Here is a 21538-nt window from a genome sequence, read left to right on the forward strand (position 1 = left end):
GTTTTGGAGGTGTGCTTGCAGAGGATGAAACAGACACAGAACACCCCATTTGGAGCAAAGCACGTCTTGACTTTCAATCATGGTGGTGCTGTTGGACAGAAGGCTGTTACTGATTCTGTTTGCACGCAGTTGTACAGGCACACACACACACACACACACACACACACACACACACACACACACACACACAAACACACATACAGACACACACCTCCCTGTAACACGGATATGTTATGGACTAACATGGACTTATGACTGCACCATGGTATTTTAAAATAATTATGCAGTGATATACTCTATTGGTTGGGTTCATGGTGGGATATTTAAGTAAATCAAACTTTATTTCACACATCATTTCTTCTCATAAAGTACAGACTGTTTCTCCTATTTTTGCACACATCAAACACAGTGACCTTGTGTCGGCTGGAAAATATTTCTTTTTTTTATGATACCCCCCTCCCCCCCACCCGCACCCGTTTATCAATATAAAATGGGTGAGGAATGCACAAGAGGGGATTATCAATTGGATGATGCAGTGCAATTTTGGTATCAAAAATGAGATCTGCACCGCCACCTACTCACACCCCGTCTTAGCGGAGACCTTCAAGTGTTATTTTTATGCCTTTAGTTGGCGAAGACGCATCCACATACACCTCTCCAAAATCACATAAATCCTTTTTTATGAATGTGATGCTTGCCCGTTTTTCTTTGATATCAATTCTTCAACCAGTAGACAAGTTTATATGCAATTCAAAAATGCAATTTTAACACGATGATGGCAATAATGCAAGTAAGGCAGAGTCTCCTGGGCTAGATTCTTACCAATATCTGTCATCCACAACTGCTTGCAGAATGTATGAGTGCTTTCCCTTTCAGTTGATTAAATCCCTGTAGCCATTGGAAGGCGGCAGGAGCGGTGTGCGCGTTCCATCTGCAGCCTCAAATTTGAATGATGTGATGTGCGTTTCCAAAGTGCTGCACAATTACACTCTCCACACCCAATGGGCACCTTGATTACATCTTGCACAACTAACACTGGGCTCTTGCAAAATGAGTACACAAACTTCTGTGTTTGCCAAACTGATTGGCTGTAACCTGATGGGCTATTCACAGCTTTAAAGGTCATACAGTGAGTACAGGAGCATGCATGGGGACGCACTGGATGCAGTTCATACACAGCTTCTCGCTCACCTCTGCATCCAAAAATACCACTGCATCAATTGCATGTGTCCTCTCCTTTTTAACAGCTTTCCCAGGAGTAGCGCCCGAGGCATGGCATTTTGCAAGCGCAAGATAGGCTTATGGCTGCGACAAACAACATGATCGGGTAGAGCAGAATCATGCCTGTGAATTTGATAGTGGCAGGACTTCTTCTTTTTTTAACAAACTCAGATTTATCCAATTCTCTCTGGATAATTGAAATCGGTACTTGTATCATGTAAACAAGAATATTATGGGGACTTGTCAGTTCAGCAACTGATCATGCAGGCTAATAACTGAGGAATAATGTAATGGCTTGTCAAAATGCAATAAAATGTGCCTTTAAATAGGAGGGAAATGTAGTAAAACCCCATCATTTAATAAGTTGCTAATCTCACACTGTTCATTAAGCGGCAATCATTACTTTATAAGGGGAGTAACATGTTTAAATGATGATGTAATATCAATAACATTTAAAATGCAACTCACAATCTTCATTCTGCTCTCTCTTCCTTATCTTTGTCACATTATTATATGTTATTATTTCTTCCCAACTGCTGTCCGCCTCATCAACAAGGCTCGAAAGCCCGCACAAATAGGGACGCTGCCTCCCCCCAATATCCCCTGAGCACAGCCTGCACAACAACAGGCCAGAATCACCCCACTGACATGAACCCATCATACATCACTTTAAAGATATATAGGACTGCACCTTTGATTTTGTGTGTGTGTGATTGTCTTTCTGTACTGTTTTTATTTATATGACTGCTATGCTGCTAGTCTCACGTGGCTGAATCACAAGTCAGCATGTCCGGGTTTTGCCATAGGAATTTCTGTGGCAAGCCTCTGATTGGCTCGGCTGTAACAGAAGCCCGGCAGTCTGCGTGCATTGGTGCATCATTCACAATGTACCGCCCCACGAGTTGTGTCACCCAAATAAGGAACTAAGGAAGACCAAGACCAACCACGGTTGGTCAATTAATATGTCTGTCACACATATCTATATTATCTGTAATGGCTTGTCATTACAGACACTACCAGCCACTACCAGCTCAGTGGCCTTGTGGTTTGAGTGTCCGCCCTGAGACTGGGAGCTTGTGAGTTCAATCCCTGGCGGAGTCATACCAAAGACTATAAAAATGGGACCCATTTTGCCTCCCTGCTTGGCACTCAGCATCAAAGGGTTGGAACTGGGGGGTTAGATCACCATATGATTCCCGAGTGCGGCACTGCTGCCTCACCTCACCGCCCTCCCAGGGGATGGGTCAAATGCGAGAACAAATTTCGCACACTCAGGTGTGTGACAATCAGTGGGACTTTACCTTTACCTTTTGTTTTGGTCTTAACCACTTGTCAAGAGTTGTGCCCCAGATGTACTGTACATACGCTGTTACCCTAAATCCTAATTCCTCTAATTAATCTGATTACCTATTGTGACGGCTGTAACAGAACTAAATGATTAGTGCATTATCGTGCAGCACTAAATGATTAGTGCATTATCAGTTGCTATCAGACCTTTATTTGCACCATTGGCAACAGCGCCTTTATTGTGCATGCTGAATGCAACCTTTTCAGTGACTTAAAACAAACTACAAGCACAAAATGCTAATTTGCTGCTGACCTTTCTTCATTGCTGAGTCAAACTTGTTAAAAAGCCACTTAATCAAAAGAATAGAACATCATCCCCACCAAAAATGTGACATGCACAGTGCACCTGTGATCGAGGCCAATTTCAGCTATGCCCACTCAGACATGAGTCTTGCTCACCCAATCAAAAGTTATGAAAATATACCAACAAGCACAGGCAGAGAGAGATGATCTCCATTTTATTTGCAGATCCTGCAACCCACACAACACAAGACTACATGAAAAAACTTTCATTGCATTAGAACACACTCACCCACACACAGCATCTCAGAGGGGGTCACTGAACTGCACACCCGACTCACCCATGGTGCCAACATTTCAACATTGTGAAGCAATGTAATTAACATGCAGAACAGCACTATTAGTCCACACATAACCTTGCAGATAACTAACATCATGCATATAGAACAGGAAGTCCTTTAACTAACCTCACAAAGCACATTAACAAACACATCTACTCCAGAGCATGCTGGGAACTCCGCCTACAATATGTTTCTTTTCACCCCAACCAATGGAAAAATTCAGTATGTTGCAGCCAGAGATTTCAGGCAGATTTCTGGACTTTTCTCTGTCGCTGCACGTTCTCTGCTGCTTGACAACTGCTGTGTTAGCTACAGCCTGCTACGTTATTCAATACTTCTTCTATCCTGTTTACAACAGTCGCCACTTGCTCACAGGTACCGCCTTGTGGCGAGAATCGTGTAGTGCATTCTCACACACCAAAGTACTTCTCAACTGTCAACTGTTCCAACTGACTGTCTATCGTGAATGCTTTCTTTCCACAAAATCATGAACAATGAAGAAAACCAGAAGGAATACAGTTCCACTTTTACCAAATTAACCAAAATAGATGTTCTGCGACAAGTTATATCATCCAAATAGTTGAAACTAGTAAAATTATAAAATTATCTGTCAGTGCAATAAGGTAAATAAGATAAGTTGTTGGTCCCCCATAGTAAACATAAACATTATAATGACATCTTCCCATATCTGTCAACCTGTCACAAGTAGGTGGCTGACTCCTACTGGAACAATTTGGTGTACCATTACACTTAACTCTGGAAATGGCTTCTACACCCTGCTTCAAATCATTCTTTATAAATTAGAATATAATGCACCTTAATCCCCATCCCCGAACCCACAACCTCTGGCAACCTACCACCAAAGTTGCCCCCTTACCAGCCCACCTTAAAGGGATAGTTCGGTTTGTTTGAAGTTGGGTCCTATCAGCTAGTCAGATACACTAACGTAATTAGGTACAGTGGTCTGGAAGCGGGGCGCAGTGTCTAACGAGATCCGGCACCCAGAGGAGCAGCCTCGCGCAGCCTCACCAGCCTTTTCTCTCTCAGTACTGGGGGTCAACAACTAAAACGTAATTTAGCCACCTCAAACAACGCCCACCTAATAACTAAATAAATAACGTGAAAACGTGCCGATTTCGTCATGCATTTAGACAAAAGAGAAAAAAAAATGCGATAGTAGCCTACAAGCATGATGTGATTCCTATTTCATATCTCACCTGTGGTCTAGGTACAGCATCGCTCTTCAGAAAGTGCTTGTCCTTCTTATCTGCTATGGGTTGTTGATAATCCTCTTCAGAAAAATGTGCACTGCAAACGCGAAGTTCTGCCAAACTTTCGGGAGGAGTGCTGATGTCTCTATTCAGTGCAACAAGCCACAACTGTGTAATACTTCGGTCCCGCAAAGGAATACGGTGAAACCGATAACCAGACCAGGATCTTTGTCTGTTTGAACAGCCAGGAAATACACAAACACGCACCATCGTTGAATTATTGATGGGAAAAATACTCCAGATGTGCTGTTGCGATGTAACTACTTTGTGAACTGAGATAACCTGTGATCTGCGGAGTGATCCAGCACCGCGGCTCTGTGCAGGAGTTTAGCGGAGGAATACGGTAGTGATACGGTTGGGAGAAAAAGTAGTGCCGAATGAAATGACTGTTTGGCGGAAAAGTAAAGCGCAGAAAATTCTCAAATAGAGCGTGCATGTACACAGATATCGATTTGTTTAGGTGGGCGTTGTTTGAGGTGGCTAAATTACGTTTTAGTTGTTGACCCCCAGTACTGAGAGAGAAAAGGCTGGTGAGGCTGCGCGAGGCTGCTCCTCTGGGTGCCGGATCTCGTTAGACACTGCGCCCCGCTTCCAGACCACTGTACCTAATTACGTTAGTATATCTGACTAGCTGATAGGACCCAACTTCAAACAAACCGAACTATCCCTTTAATGTAGCAGGCTAAAATCAGGCCTGCCTGTGATTCCCAGCCAGGGGTAGTGATACCCCTAGGACCTAGGTGTACCTGAGAAAGCTGATAGGGCCTATAGTTGTACCTGAACAGCTTGCTGGGTTAACTTGGAAAGACTGGGGATTACAATTTATTTTCAAAATGAGGTACATGTGTGCCAGAACTAGTCCAAACTGATGAGGTACATGTGTGCGACAACTAGTTAAAACTGATGAGGTACATGTGTGCCACAACCACAACCAGCCATGCTGGAACTACTTTTAAGTAGGAGGTGCTGTAAGGACTCGCGCTGCCCGCAAAGCAAATTTTAAGTTTTTTGGACTTTTCGCCATATTTAGAGGAATATTTAATTTTAAATTAACATTAGGATTATACTGTTGTGATGTCATTATTCAGTATCTTCTTTTCTCTGCAGCATTACTCAATTTACCCTCAGGAATCAGGGACAGTGATAGCCTACCTGCTATTCCTCCCATCTTCTCTTTCTTTTTTTTGTCAGTCTTGTCATCTCATATCTCTTTCTCTTCACAAAGCTGGGATTTGACTGGCAGAGTCGTCATTTTTGTCTCTGACTCCGTGAACAAAGTAAACACAGCTATGTAAACACTAGTTTCAACGTGAGGCTAAGTAAACAAAACTTCAGCATTTCCCAGAGTGCACGCTTCACATTGTGTGGATCCTATTTTTACCCAAGAACCACTGCGTTGAGCAAAGATCGTCTATGGACAAGATATCCACTACACAGCACAGACTCATGCACATAAACACAGTTGAGCCAAATCCAACAATTTCGAAAATTCCATCTCTTGCCACGAGGGGGTGCTGCCACACCCTCAGCACCCACCTTCCCGCGCCCTTGACCACAACTAGTTAAAACTGATGAGGTACATGTGTTCCACAACCAGTTAAAACTGATGAGGTACATGCGTGCCACAACTAGTCCAAACTGATGAGGTACATGCGTGCCACAACTAGTCCAAACTGATGAGGTACATGCGTGCCACAACTAGTCAAAACTGATGAGGTACATGTACAACAGCCAGTTGCTGTCGCTCCAGATTCAGGTTTAGTGGAGCCAGGGTGACAAAATGAAAAAAGAGGACAACCCCCAAACCCCAGTTCAGTGAAAATTTGATTTTTATGGATTTACTTGTATGTCTGCAGATTAAATGTAAGGGAATCATCAACATGCATGAGTGAGGGGGTATATTGGCAGGGCAAAACAGCTCAAGGGGTAGGCCTACATGAGACACACAACAGCTCAAGGGGTAGGCCTACATGAGACACACAAAAACGGTTGGAAACCACTAATCTATGAGAATGCATTTGAATGATTTTGGAGTCAAAGTCCATGGAATTATGTTTTTTAATTATTGTTACCCTTTGAAAATGGATGTCAGTAGTCGGTTGCAAGCAGTTAGGGTTTGGCAGGGGGGTTAAGCAGGATAGACCGTCTTTTGTGTGATGTATAAAGCCTGAGCCAAACCATTTACAGTAACAGTTGCATCATTTGAGAAATAGCTAGCTCTAAAGTCCCCCAGTGGGAGAACTCGTTTTGGCTGTGCTCATGCTAGTCAGCCCCCTTTCAAACTGTACAACGCCTAGCCGGTTTTTGCTGTTCACCCACACCCACATACAGGTTACCTCGACTGACAGCACTCGGGTTCAGCCAACACAGTCGGATGGGCAGATAGACCTACTCCTACTGAGCAGGAAACGCGCACGCACGCACGTACGCACGCACGCACGCACGCACACGCACACACACACACACACACACACACACACACACACACACACACACATGCACTGCACATAATCATGTGCACGCACTTTTATTGCATTGAATAGAATACATATACAAAATACATATATAGAATGCAGAAATCCATGTGGTTCCATAGGGAGTGTGTAGGTGGGATATATACAGTAGGAGCATCTCAAAGCCCAAGGCGCCTCAAGTCACTGTGATTGCAGAGTTCTCTCTTAAACAATCGTCTGCTAATAGGCTTTCCCACAACTCAGTGGGAGGGAGGTTTTCAAAAAGGGTTATGATAAATTTGCTTTCTTACAGCATCCAAGATAGCTTGTTTGTTTTGGGGGTGGGCGGCGGGGGGATGATCCACACTTGGTGAAATAAGAGCTGCACTTTAGTAGGTGTTGTCCCCAGGGTTCCACAAGTGAAACAGAAAAAACAAGAAGGCTGCTTGGGATAGGCTAGTGGAGCTCTTTGATTTGATGGAAAGCAGGAAATCAGATCTTATTTTAATCTGTTTGTGTCCCTGAAAGTGACTGTTGGTCGCTCGGTCGGTTGATCCACAAAATTTCGACACCCTTTGGTGGCCACAGTTTTGTTACAGTTTTAGGCAGAAATTTGGCATGACTCAAGTGTGTGTGTGTGTGTGTGTGTGTGTGTGTGTGTGTGTGTGTGTGTGTGTGTGTGTGTGTGTGTGTGTGTGTGTGTGTGTGTGTGTGTGTGTGTGTGTGTGTGTGCCTGCCTGCATGCATGTGTGTTTGTGTTCATGCAATTGGCTAAACCTCTACCTCGGATTGGATTGGGTTTAGGCATGAGGAGTGATGATTGGTTAAGGTTAGGGTAAAATATCAGGGTAAGCCAATCAGAGGCAGAGTATGGCGGGTCCTGCCCCTGCCACACTGCATTTTGGAAATCCGTGGTGGGCGACAAATGCATGAACGCGTGGATGCATGTGCGTACAGTACGTGCTGGCAGCTATTGCGAATGCGCGTTTTTTTGCCTAATTCCTCTCCATTCATCTCTCTTTCTCTTTGCCTCTCATTTTCCGTAGCCTTCTCACGCTCTCCCTCCTGTTCCTCTTCCAGATATCGCCTTCCCTCTCATTGGCCACTTCTATTCGTTTGTATTCCTCGGCAGCTATCCCTTTTTCCATTTCCCTTTTCTTCCTCCTTTCTGAGTCAATTTCTCTTCTCCGTGTGCTTAACGGGGCAGGACATCAAAGTAGCAGCAGAGACATAAACTGCAAGACCTCTGGCCCCAAACAGCTCTCGGACACTTGTGCCTCGTCATGCAGGTGTCCCAGACATCAGCTGTCAAAGGCAGAGAGAGAGAGAGAGAGACAGAGAGAGACAGAGAGAGAGAGAGAGAGGCCAATTACCACTTTGCATTTGATTTAGGAACCTGCCTACTCCGCTTGCCTTGCCTTTCTCTGCCTCCCCCGTCATCCACATCAGTAGAAGGGGGAGGAGTGGAAAGGGGAGGGGGAGGAGCAGGAAATTGGGGGGCTAGGAAGACAAGAGATGAGAGGAAATGAGAGAAGAGAGGAGGGAATTGCAGAAGACAAGAAACAGATAGAGGAGGAGAGGAGAGGAGAGCAGGGCAGGACGGGGGAGGACAGGGCAGGTGAAGGACAGGGCAGGAGAAAGGAGGAAAGACTTTATTTGATGGTTTTTGCCTTGAGAGTGTCCTTGTGTGCTTTGCATATTGATGATGGTGAGGGGACAAATATAAATCTGAGACTGGATTTAGAATAAAAGTATTCCCATTTGACCTCCCCGGCAGTGAAATTATATTAATCCACAAGCCATCTCATATTCAAATGTATATTAACTCTTGTGGGTTCATTGTCTCTCCTCTTACTGACTGACTGTCTCACTGACTGTTTGTTTGAATGACTGACTGGTCTGCAGAAAGGGCTAACAGGTAGGCAACTGTGAAATCGCACAAATCAATATTTTTTATTTTTTATTTTATTTTGTTTTGTTTTGTTTTTCATATTTCACAAGCTTAGATGTTGAAGAACGCACAAACAGTTTTAGGATGACAAAATACTTACAACTTGTTAGCAAACTAAGCTTGTTCAGGGCAAACCAAACTTGGGTGATTTTTCTCTGAATGTTGCTTTTAGGAGTACAGTATGCACATTCAAATAAGCATATTTCTTCAACTATTTTGAGATTTCAATGTGTGACACATCACTTGAAAGCTTGCAATCTGCAGTTTCATAATCAAAAGTGAAAAATTACCTTGGCCAACTTATTACCCAAAACACCAGTCCATGTCACATCTGCCTGCGACTGCGTGACTGTACATTTCTTTCCCTCACAGCTCAATCACTTTTTTTAGAGAATGCCATTTTAGGAAACAAGTTATTCTGATGACCTCCTTATACTGTATATAACATATAAACAATCAATCAAAATAACATTTCTACCTGTTCTCCATGGCACTTATCTCCCCACCTCACATTTTCTATTAAATGTGCTCATTCAAGGGAAACGGGAACATTTATTACATTTTTCTGTGTTGACAGTGTGACGCTGACTCTTCCCCTTCTCGCTGCTTGTAATGCCACTCATCTGCTCGGCACAGAGGGCGTATTCTGCTGCCGCACTAAAGTCAGCCTGCATAAAGGCAACACGGCTAAATGTCTCAAACAAAGAGCACATTAATGACCACGAGATGTAAAGCACAACATTTTGAAGCTGCAAGATATTCCCAAAGCTGATTCGTTCAGTGCCGAATATGGACTGAAACTTCTTCAAGGGCTACATAAGGGAGAGAAATAGGTGTCTTTTTAATTTAACTGTGACAATAGCAATTTTAAATACTCAGAATTGCTAAAATGCTTGCCAAATGCTTACTATTATTATGTTGTAGATGTGTCAATGTTTTCAGTGCATTGTGGAGTAAAAAAAAAAAATCATCAACATAATTCCCCCCCATAGAAAAAAAAGTCCCTCAATAAGAAGCCGTCTATGAAGCACTGAGGAGTAGACAGTGCTTTCGAGAACCACTTCCCAAGTGCAGATCAATTTTCTTTGTGATCAGCCGAGCTTGATGTGATAAAAGTGTGTCAAAATGTTTTGAAAGCAAAGCCGCTCGCGTCTCATTCTCCCCAGTCAACCACTTTGAAGGACTAATCCATAATGTCCCCCTTTCTTCTCTTATGTTGCTTATGTTGCAGCTGTGAGAGCTTCTCATTTTGTGAGCACAGCATGAAGCCACAGCAGGCCAAGATGCAACATTTCATACCATACAATCATTGTATTGTTCTATTGTTATAGTCAGTCACACACACACGCACACGCACACACACACACACACACACACACACACACGCATGCACGCACGCACGCACACGCACACACACACACACACACACACACACACACACACACACACACACACACACACACACACACACACACACACACACACACACACACACACATCTAACCCCTTGTAAGCAATATCTGATATTTATACTGTTAAACATGGGGCAAAAACACTGCACAGGGTTAAAATTCCCATTTGTCACTGCAGAAAATACAGCCTTGAAAGCAAAGGCCCTCCAAAAACATTCTCCTCCTTGATTCAAACATACACAGTGTTACCTCTGAAGACGGAAGAGTGTATTGCAAGCCCCTGCAGGAACAGCTCTGGGCTGTGAAGCAATTTTGGGGTTGTGGCCACACTTGGTATTGCAAGTCATGTGACCCACAGGACATAGAAAGCTTTTTTCCCATACACAAGCAGCAGCTGTAAAACACAGTTTTTATGCCTCCGCCGGCGATAGCCAGGCCGGAGGCATTATGGATCCGGGTTGTCCGTCCGTACGGGTTGTCCGTCCGTACGGCTGTCCGTACGATGTTTGTTAACGCGATATCTGAGGAACGCCTGGACGGAATTTCATCAGATTCGCCTTAAACATTCACTTAGGCTCAAGGATGATCTGATTAGATTTTGGTGGTCAAAGGTCAAAGGTCAAGGTCACTGTGACCTCTCGAACGCCATTTTCAAGCTTGTTAACGTGAACGCCTGGACGGAATTTCATCAGATTCGCCTTAAACATTCACTTAGGCTCAAGGATGATCTGATTAGATTTTGGTGGTCAAAGGTCAAAGGTCAAGGTCACTGTGACCTCTCAAACGCCATTTTCAAGCTTGTTAATGCAACATCTCAGGAGCACCTTGACGGAATTGCTTCCAATTTGCCTCAAATGGCGATTTGGACTCAAGAATGAACTAATGGCGGAGGCATAAGTCCGCGTTGCGGTCGTTCTAGTTGTTGTTCTTGTTGTTGTTTTTTGTTTTTTTGTCACTCAAAGTCAAAAAGAAAAAAAAAATTGAATTAGCAAGTTGGTCAATGCTGGCCATTAGTCTCGGTTCATGTGGGATAGGCGGGGCCAAGGAAAACACTGCGCACAGAATCTATGGGTCCACCAGGAAGTAGGATTCAAAACGTTTCGGAACACGCGCTGTGTGAGCATCTTTCACTGGAATGGCGCGCCATCTTCTATGCCTTCTCCAGTTTCTTTCTCCAGGCAGTATGTTTGAGGATTTAAAGATGGGTGGTAGCAGTGTGGGTGAGTGCCAGTCCGTGGTGTTAGCCACTGGTCCTGCCACAGAAACAGGATTTCCCCCTTGGCGGGCAGGCTGGCATGGCAGACCCTGCGGCCCTTTGATGTGGCAGACCCCCGCGTCTCCTGGGAGAGGCTTGCGATCCGCTCCCTCTGCTCACACACAAATACATATCCACATATCCACACTGGTGCAGGTCCACATGCACAACCACACAATGATCTCCTTTCTCTCAATCAAGGCACACAGTAAATGATCACCCCTCACAAATACACAAAAGCAGCAACTCAAAACCACACTCTGCAGCCAGTGCTGATAAAGGGCAAGCAGGAAGCTCCCAGGGGGCACCTGGCCCTGTGTTGATAAAGGAGCAGGTCGCAGCTCCCAGCATGCACCAGGGGCCGGGCCAAGAAAAGAGGGAGGAGGTTGAATGACAGAGAGGCAGAACAAACTATCCATTCCAAGCTCTTTGCACTGTTTTGTTTCCCAATTGTCTTCTCTCCTTTTTTTTTTTTTACTTTATGCAATATTCATGATTTGCAAAAATCTCCATTTTCTATAGTTGCATTTTTAGCTACGACCATGCAATATCTCTAGTATCAGTCACTCTGTTGATCGACCCAATGCACATGTACCTGTACAGCAGGCTCCAACCATAAAAAGGCCTGTAAATTTCTACATTTAGTGCTGATGTAGTGCTATTGCTAGGCCAGTGGACGTACATGTGGGTTGATGCTAGAATCGGCTGCGGGGACCTAACTCCACCTCTAACCCTAACCAATCATCACTCCCCATGCCTAAACCCAACCCCTAAAACAAACCAATCATCACTCCTCATGTACATCCAGCCAATCCATTCTATAGCACCGTGTCCTGGGTTCTCATCCCAGGGTTGGCAAATTGTAAATTTTGGTTTCACAAAGCCAAAGAGAGCCAAGGAGAGTGGCTAAGATGTAATTGAAAGGGGGAGAATTAATTAAAAGGGGGAACATTAATTAATGCATTAATTAATTGGGTTCTCTGTGAAAAAGTGTTTTCCTTTTAACTTCTTGGAATTTGTAAATTGACAATTATAATTATTGGATTTTGCCTTGAGGGGTGAAAGCCAACAATTTGAGTTAATTTAGTTGGGATTCATTTAATCTATATTCTGAAGATTGTGCTTGTTTATGTTAACTCATTTGCTTTAAGTCATGTAAATGAGGAAGCCACTTTGCCCATTGCAGTGTGGATGCTGTGATGCTGCTGGCTCTTTGGGCGGGTTATCAGCGTGGATGCTGTCATGCTGCTGGCTCTTTTGGGCGGGTTATCAGTGTGGATGCTGTGATGCTGCTGGCTCTTTGGGCGGGTTATCAGCGTGGATGCTGTCATGCTGCTGGCTCTTTGGGCGGGTTATCAGCGTGGATGCTGTCATGCTGCTGGCTCTTTTGGGTGGATTATCAGCGTGGATGCTGTGATGCTGCTGGCTCTTTGGGCGGGTTATCAGCATGGATGCTGTCATGCTGCTGGCTCTTTGGGCGGGTTATCACCGTGGATGCTGTCATGCTGCTGGCTCTTTTGGGTGGGTTATCAGTGTGGATGCTGTCATGCTGCTGGCTCTTTTGGGTGGGTTATCAGCGTGGATGCTGTCATGCTGTTGGCTCTTTGGGCGGGTTATCAGCGTGGATGCTGTCATGCTGCTGGCTCTTTTGGGTGGGTTATCAGCATGGATGCTGTCATGCTGCTGGCTCTTTGGGCGGGTTATCAGCGTGGATGCTGTCATGCTGCTGGCTCTTTGGGCGGGTTATCAGCGTGGATGCTGTCATGCTGCTGGCTCTTTTGGGTGGATTATCAGCGTGGATGCTGTCATGCTGTTGGCTCTTTGGGCGGGTTATCAGCATGGATGCTGTCATGCTGCTGGCTCTTTGGGCGGGTTATCAGGGTTGATGCTGTCATGCTGCTGGCTCTTTTGGGCGGGTTATCAGCGTGGATGCTGTCATGCTGCTGGCTCTTTTGGGCGGGTTATCAGCGTGGATGCTGTCATGCTGCTGGCTCTTTTGGGCGGGTTATCAGCGTGGATGCTGTCATGCTGCTGGCTCTTTGGGCGGGTTATCAGCATGGATGATGTCATGCTGCTGGCTCTTTGGGCGGGTTATCAGCGTGGATGCTGTCATGCTGCTGGCTCTTTTGGGTGGGTTATCAGCATGGATGCTGTCATGCTGCTGGCTCTTTGGGCGGGTTATCAGCGTGGATGCTGTCATGCTGCTGGCTCTTTGGGCGGGTTATCAGCGTGGATGCTGTCATGCTGCTGGCTCTTTTGGGTGGATTATCAGCGTGGATGCTGTCATGCTGTTGGCTCTTTGGGCGGGTTATCAGCATGGATGCTGTCATGCTGCTGGCTCTTTGGGCGGGTTATCAGGGTTGATGCTGTCATGCTGTTGGCTCTTTTGGGCGGGTTATCAGCGTGGATGCTGTCATGCTGCTGGCTCTTTTGGGTGGGTTATCAGCGTGGATGCTGTCATGCTGCTGGCTATTTGGGTGGGTTATCAGCATGGATGCTGTCATGCTGCTGGCTCTTTGGGTGGGTTATCAGCATGGATGCTGTCATGCTGCTGGCTCTTTGGGTGGGTTATCAGCGTGGATGCTGTCATGCTGCTGGCTCTTTGGGCGGGTTATCAGCGTGGATGCTCTCATGCTGCTGGCTCTTTTGGGTGGGTTATCAGCGTGGATGCTGTCATGCTGCTGGCTCTTTTGGGCGGGTTATCAGCGTGGATGCTGTCATGCTGCTGGCTCTTTGGGTGGGTTATATGCTGCCATGCTGCTGGCTCTTTGGGCGCAGGCGTGGACTGCATAATCGGGCACGTCGGGCAAATGCCCGGTGGCCTGGCCTGGCCTGGCCTGAATTTTTTTTTTTTTTTTTTTTGGGTGTGTGCCCGCAGTCAGGCCACTCACTGAACATATAGCCTATATATATGTATATTGTGCCCGCAGTCAGGCCACTCACTGAACATATAGCCTATATATATGTATATTGTGCCCGCAGTCAGGCCACTCACTGAACATATAGCCTATATATATGTATATTGTGCCCGCAGTCAGGCCACTCACTGAACATATAGCCTATATATATGTATATTGTGCCCGCAGTCAGGCCACTCACTGAACATATAGCCTATATATATGTATATTGTGCCCGCAGTCAGGCCACTCACTGAACATATAGCCTATATATATGTATATTGTGCCCGCAGTCAGGCCACTCACTGAACATATAGCCTATATATATGTATATTGTGCCCGCAGTCAGGCCACTCACTGAACATATAGCCTATATATATGTATATTGTGCCCGCAGTCAGGCCACTCACTGAACAGCAGGCCAGGCAGGCCACTGCGGCCAGTAGTGTTTCTATTTGCGCGGATAGCAGCCAGCAGACAGGCAGGCAGGAATGAGTTAACTTGTCAGTCAGACTCGTCCCAGCCCAGGCCACTCAAGGTGAGTCACACAAACAGACACATGATGATATAACGCAGTATGCACGATCTGATCACTCTTCCTTAAATAAAGTTTGCTGTGAAGCGTTTGTACAGAGGCATGTTTTTGGTTTTACTTCTTCACATTATACTTGCAGTTATCTAGGCAATGTTGATGTTTCTATTAGTGAACAAATAGGTAACATGTATCATCGCGTTAGCATTATATTCACTAAATCTTGCTTCAAACGACCCAAATTGGGCTGGTCAGCTTTCAGTCAGCGGCGCGCGCGCGTCAGCCCATATTGGCCTGGCCTGCTTGGTAGAAATGCCCGGCCTGAATTATGATCCCAGTCCGCCCTTGTTATGGGCGGGTTATATGCTGTCATGCTGCTGGCTCTTTGGACGGGTTGTATGCTGCCCAGCTGCTGGCTCTTTGGACGGGTTATATGCTGTCATGCTGCTGGCTCTTTGGACGGGTTGTATGCTGCCATGCTGCTGGCTCTTTGGACGGGTTATATGCTGTCATGCTGCTGGCTCCTTCCGGGCTCCGCCTTCGTGCCCCCATAGTTAAAAAGAACAGATACAGAAATTCCTTTGTGTCTGTCTCTATCAGAGCGATGAATGCTGCTGGGGTACAAATGTAATGTCTCCCCATCTGCCGTTGCTGTTATTTTATTTATTTTATTTATTTTATTTATTTTATTTATTTTATTTATTTTATTTATTTTATTTATTTTATTTATTTTATCTTTATTTATTCTTAGGGGTACAGTACAGTATATCTGTATTATATACTTTGTCTGCCCTTTGGTCTGGACCGAGGTTTTTCTTTTGTGCTTTAATACAATGATACGTTGTAGCTCTTTCTTGTTATATAAATGTGCTGCTGAGAGTGAACTGCACTTTGCTACTATGCACTTTATATCTCTACTGTGCACTTTAGATCGTTGCTACTGTTGTCATTTGCACTTTAACTATTGTGTTGCACTTTAAACTGCTGCTCTAGACTGTTTTTACAATGTCTTTATTGTCTTATTTGTTTTTATGTATGTACTTTGTACTACGCTTTTTGCAATCCAATTTGCCCTTTTGGGACACTTAACACATTCACTGCCAGCCTTTTTTTTTTACTGTAGGTAGGTTCTGCCAGAGGGTTTTTTTGAGGATTCTGGCTCATTTTACAAGAGCCAAGGATTATTTTCTGCTTGGACTTTGTGAACACAAAGTTCACAAAAGTACTAATAGAATGTGTGCTTTCTCTGTCTAAAAGAGTTAGTTTGTAGAGTTAGTAGTTATGTAGATATTAGCCATTGAGTACAGCATGGTTTCAGCGTCTGAGAGTGAAAGCTGAGATAATCGCAGTTTTGTGAAATTCAATCAAACAGGCAGAACAGTCACTTTAACCATTTATTTTTGGCATCAGTGAGAGATCAGACATCTAAACAATATAGTTCTGAACGCCCTCTCCTTCAAACTCCTCCCTCCGTGGGCGTGTCTGGTGGCTTTCAGCCTGCGTTTGTCACAAGCGAGTGTTCTGCTGCTGCTGCTGCTGCTGCGAGTTTGAGCAGCCTCCCTCCCTGGCAGCGAGTGTGGATAGGGCTCACTTGTTTCTTGGGTTTGAGAGCTTTGATGAAGCTTTGTGCGATTCTAGGCTTTATGCTGCGTGTTTCAAACTGTGTTTTCCACCAAGTCTATTTTTGGAATCCCCCACCGCCAGCTCCCAGCGCGATAATGCGCGAAAGTGAAAGCGTTTTCGCCAATCCATTTTACAGTAGAGAATGGTTTCCTCGCGCGGTACCCTACAGTTTTGGCTCTGCTTTTCCTAGTGTGGAGAGCACTGTCGCCACTTAGTGGGTCCGTGGAATGGGTTGTACACGTTCGCTGACTCCAATATTTTTATAGGAGACGTGGGGAGCGTTGATCCACGTCCCACCGTCAAATTTTTTTTTTTTTTTTTAAGCCGAGATAACTCGTCATTGGCAGTGAAACGTTGGATTCTGTAAGCCGAGATATCTCGTCAATGGCAGTGAACGTGTTAATAAATCTTGAATCTTGAATCTTGAATCTCTTTGGGCGGGTTATATGCTGCCATGCTGCTGGCTCTTTGGGCGGGTTATATGCTGCCATGCTGCTGGCTCTTTGGGCGGGTTATATGCTGCCATGCTGCTGGCTCTTTGGGCGGATTATATGCTGTCATGCTGCTGGCTCTTTGGACGGGTTATATGCTGCCATGCTGCTGGCTCTTTGGACGGGTTATATGCTGTCATAAACTGCTGGCTCTTTGGACGGGTTATATGCTGTCATGCTGCTGGCTCTTTGGACGGGTTATATGCTGTCATGCTTCTGGCTCTTTGGGCGGGTTATATGCTGCCATGCTGCTGGCTCTTTGGGCGGGTTATATGCTGCCATGCTGCTGGCTCTTTGGACGGGTTATATGCTGTCATGCTGCTGGCTCTTTGGACGGGTTATATGCTGTCATGCTGCTGGCTCTTTGGGCGGGTTATATGCTGCTATGCTGCTGGCTCTTTGGACGGGTTATATGCTGCCATGCTGCTGGCTCTTTGGGCGGGTTATATGCTGCCATGCTGCTGGCTCTTTGGGTGGGTTATATGCTGCCATGCTGCTGGCTCTTTGGGCGGGTTATATGCTGCCATGCTGCTGGCTCTTTGGGCGGGTTATATGCTGCCATGCTGCTGGCTCTTTGGGCGGGTTATATGCTGCCATGCTGCTGGCTCTTTGGGCGGGTTATATGCTGTCATGCTGCTGGCTCTTTGGGCGGGTTATATGCTGCCATGCTGCTGGCTCTTTGGGTGGGTTATATGCTGTCATGCTGCTGGCTCTTTGGGCGGGTTATATGCTGCCATGCTGCTGGCTCTTTGGGTGGGTTATATGCTGCCATGCTGCTGGCTCTTTGGGCGGGTTATATGCTGCCATGCTGCGGCTCTTTGGGCGGGTTATATGCTGCCATGCTGCTGGCTCTTTGGGCGGGTTATATGCTGTCATGCTGCTGGCTCTTTGGGCGGGTTATATGCTGCCATGCTGCTGGCTCTTTGGGCGGGTTATATGCTGCCATGCTGCTGGCTCTTTGGGCGGGTTATATGCTGCCATGCTGCTGGATCTTTGGGCGGGTTATATGCTGCCATGCTGCTGGCTCTTTGGATGGGTTATATGCTGTCATGCTGCTGGCTCTTTGGGCGGGTTATATGCTGCCATGCTGCTGGCTCTTTGGGCGGGTTATATGCTGCCATGCTGCTGGCTCTTTGGGTGGGTTATATGCTGCCATGCTGCTGGCTCTTTGGGCGGGTTATATGCTGTCATGCTGCTGGCTCTTTGGGCGGGTTATATGCTGTCATGCTGCTGGCTCTTTGGGTGGGTTATATGCTGCCATGCTGCTGGCTCTTTGGGCGGGTTATATGCTGTCATGCTGCTGGCTCTTTGGGTGGGTTATACATGTATGCTGCCAGGCTGCTGGATCTTTGGGCGGGTTATATGCTGTCATGCTGCTGGCTCTTTGGGCGGGTTATTATGCTGTCATGCTGCTGGCTCTTTGGGTAGGTTATATGCTGCCATGCTGCTGGCTCTTTGGCCGGGTTATTAGGCCACACACTTCCTCTAATTTGCTGCATCACTCATCTGCCCACAATTGATAGGTGTTTGTTATACACAAACATCAATGATAGACAGTGAGATGGATCAGCTGTCAATGGTCCACAAGATTAAGAAAGAGAGAAGGACAGAGGCAGCAATCAAGACACAGAGCTGGTGACGAATCAAAGTGCAAAGTGCAAGAGAGGTGAGAGAGAGAGAGGTAGACTGAGAGTAGGGTGAGAGGGAAGGCGAGAGAGAGAGGTAGACTGAGAGTGGGGTGAGAGGGAAGGCGAGAGAGAGAGGTAGACTGAGAGTGGGGTGAGAGGGAAGGCGAGAGAGAGAGGTAGACTGAGAGTGGGGTGAGAGGGAAGGCGAGAGAGAGAGGTAGACTGAGAGTGGGGTGAGAGGGAAGGCGAGAGAGAGAGGTAGACTGAGAGTGGGGTGAGAGGGAAGGCGAGAGAGGGAGGTAGACTGAGAGTGGGGTGAGAGGGAAGGCGAGAGAGAGAGGTAGACTGAGAGTGGGGTGAGAGGGAAGGCGAGAGAGAGAGAGGTAGACTGAGAGTAGGGTGAGAGGGAAGGCGAGAGAGGGAGGTAGACTGAGAGTGGGGTGAGAGGGAAGGTGAGAGAGAGAGGTAGACTGAGAGTGGGGTGAGAGGGAAGGCGAGAGAGGGAGGTAGACTGAGAGTAGGGTGAGAGGGAAGGCGAGAGAGAGAGGTAGACTGAGAGTAGGGTGAGAGGGAAGGTGAGAGAGAGAGGTAGACTGAGAGTAGGGTGAGAGGGAAGGCGAGAGAGAGAGGTAGACTGAGAGTGGGGTGAGAGGGAAGGTGAGAGAGAGAGGTAGACTGAGAGTGGGGTGAGAGGGAAGGCGAGAGAGAGAGGTAGACTGAGAGTGGGGTGAGAGGGAAGGCGAGAGAGAGAGGTAGACTGAGAGTGGGGTGAGAGGGAAGGCGAGAGAGAGAGGTAGACTGAGAGTGGGGTGAGAGGGAAGGCGAGAGAGGGAGGTAGACTGAGAGTGGGGTGAGAGGGAAGGCAAGAGAGAGAGGTAGACTGAGAGTGGGGTGAGAGGGAAGGCGAGAGAGGGAGGTAGACTGAGAGTGGGGTGAGAGGGAAGGCAAGAGAGAGAGGTGGACTGAGAGTGGGGTGAGAGGGAAGGTGAGAGAGAGAGGTAGACTGAGAGTGGGGTGAGAGGGAAGGCAAGAGAGAGAGGTAGACTGAGAGTGGGGTGAGAGGGAAGGAGAGAGAGACCGAAAATCAAAAGTGAATCGATAGAGAGCCTATCAAAAGCTTTCAACTTGATACCAGGGGACTTCATCAAAATTGCTCCGCTTGGTACCCTCCACCCACACAATATCCCCCTCCTCCCCCCGCCCCCCTCCTCCTGTTGACTGTGGTACGCTCCAGAAGCTGGGCAGTAGCACTGGTAATATTGCAGGAGTTGCCTATTATCGATTGGCTCATGGCAGCCCTCCTTCATTCTCTCTGTCACTATAAGCCATGTGAGGGACTCTTGCGGGACACAGGAGGAGTCAGAATTGAATGCTGCGGGAGGGGGGCTGGATGCTGAAGGGCCAAGGGGGTGGGGGTCATGTGATGGGTTGGCTGGGAGGAAGAAGAGAGGAAGACAACAGAGGTGGGGAGAGAGGGAGAGAGAGGGGGTGATTTCCAGATGACTTGTGAGTACAATGCTAAAACATGGCCTAAGACTAAGCTGTACTGTCATTATGTGTGAATGGTGACATTGTCTCACACATGACCATTTCCCCTTTCTTTTTTTGGTTACTTTATTTGGCTAGTCTGCCTACCGAGAGTCTACAGAGTATTTGTATCTCCAAATATGATCCAGGTTCTTGCAGAATTCTTTGGCGCCATGACATTCAGCAGTTCAACTGTTCAGCAGGTGTTTAGCAGATTATCTATAGTATAATATGTGACAAGTGACAACTCATGAACATACCTACCCCAGCAAGCAAAATCCATGATGATGTTGTGATTACATCTTTCAGTGAAGTCCAGGACTAGGCCAAATCACAGCCGATTTGGGGATGATTTAGACTTCTCTTCCAAGGCGTCGAGCTGACATCAAAATATGGCATTACCACGAATGGGCATATTCAGTTATTCTGCTATGTACACAGTGTGTATTCAGCAGCTGTATAAATAATATGTCCAGATTAACAATTTATGCTACATTTTCTTAAAATAAAACTGGGACTTGAACCCATGTCCCCCATGTATCAGCACACTACTTTACCTGATTGCTGAGATAAACAGTGGTACGTTAATAATACCATTTCAAAACATGTACCTGTTCACTTGTTGTTTCCTACAGCGTGTGTCACATCCAACTGTGGAGTCGGGACAGTTTAAAAAACAAAACGTAATTTATTTACCGGTAATTCAAACCTATCTGAAAGAATCATTGAGGTTTCCCAATTTCTTTTACAAGTGTAGCGTGAACAGTGAGCAGTAACGTTAAATAGGGCGGCCTTCATTTTCTCCAGTCTATTAGTGTTATAACTTTTACCCGGTACTCCATGCCTTTGATGTTAGAACCTTGGTCAGAATTTGGATAAGAATGTGCAAATAATAATAATAAGGATGGATAAACGAATATGTGATTTAAGCTCAATCACAACCATTTAGTTATCCTCATGGAGATTTCAGTGGAAAAGTATTTTTCTCTATGATTGAAATAGGGTGATATTCTGGACCAGATGATGACTTGATATGGACCCTCTCGGGCTCTCTCTCTCTCTCTCGATTGGTCCCGGGCCGCCCGTGCTTGCTGAGATATATTACACTAGGTGTAGGAGTGTGGAATGGGAAGCAAACAGAATCTTTTTGTTGAATCTCAGCTACGGGTAATAAGCTGTTAAAACAACAGACAAAGCAAATGAATGAATGTCAACTAATAAGCTGTAGAAATATTACAAACAATACTCTGTACAGACTCTCTCTGTAGGCAGACTATCCAAAGTGTTACCATTTTCTTCCCCTTTCTTATCTTTCTACTTATTATTTTACCATATCTTACTGCATGTTT

Source organism: Poromitra crassiceps (assembly GCF_964638095.1).
Source record: "Poromitra crassiceps genome assembly, chromosome: 2".
NCBI classification, from domain to species: Eukaryota; Metazoa; Chordata; class Actinopteri; order Beryciformes; family Melamphaidae; genus Poromitra; species Poromitra crassiceps.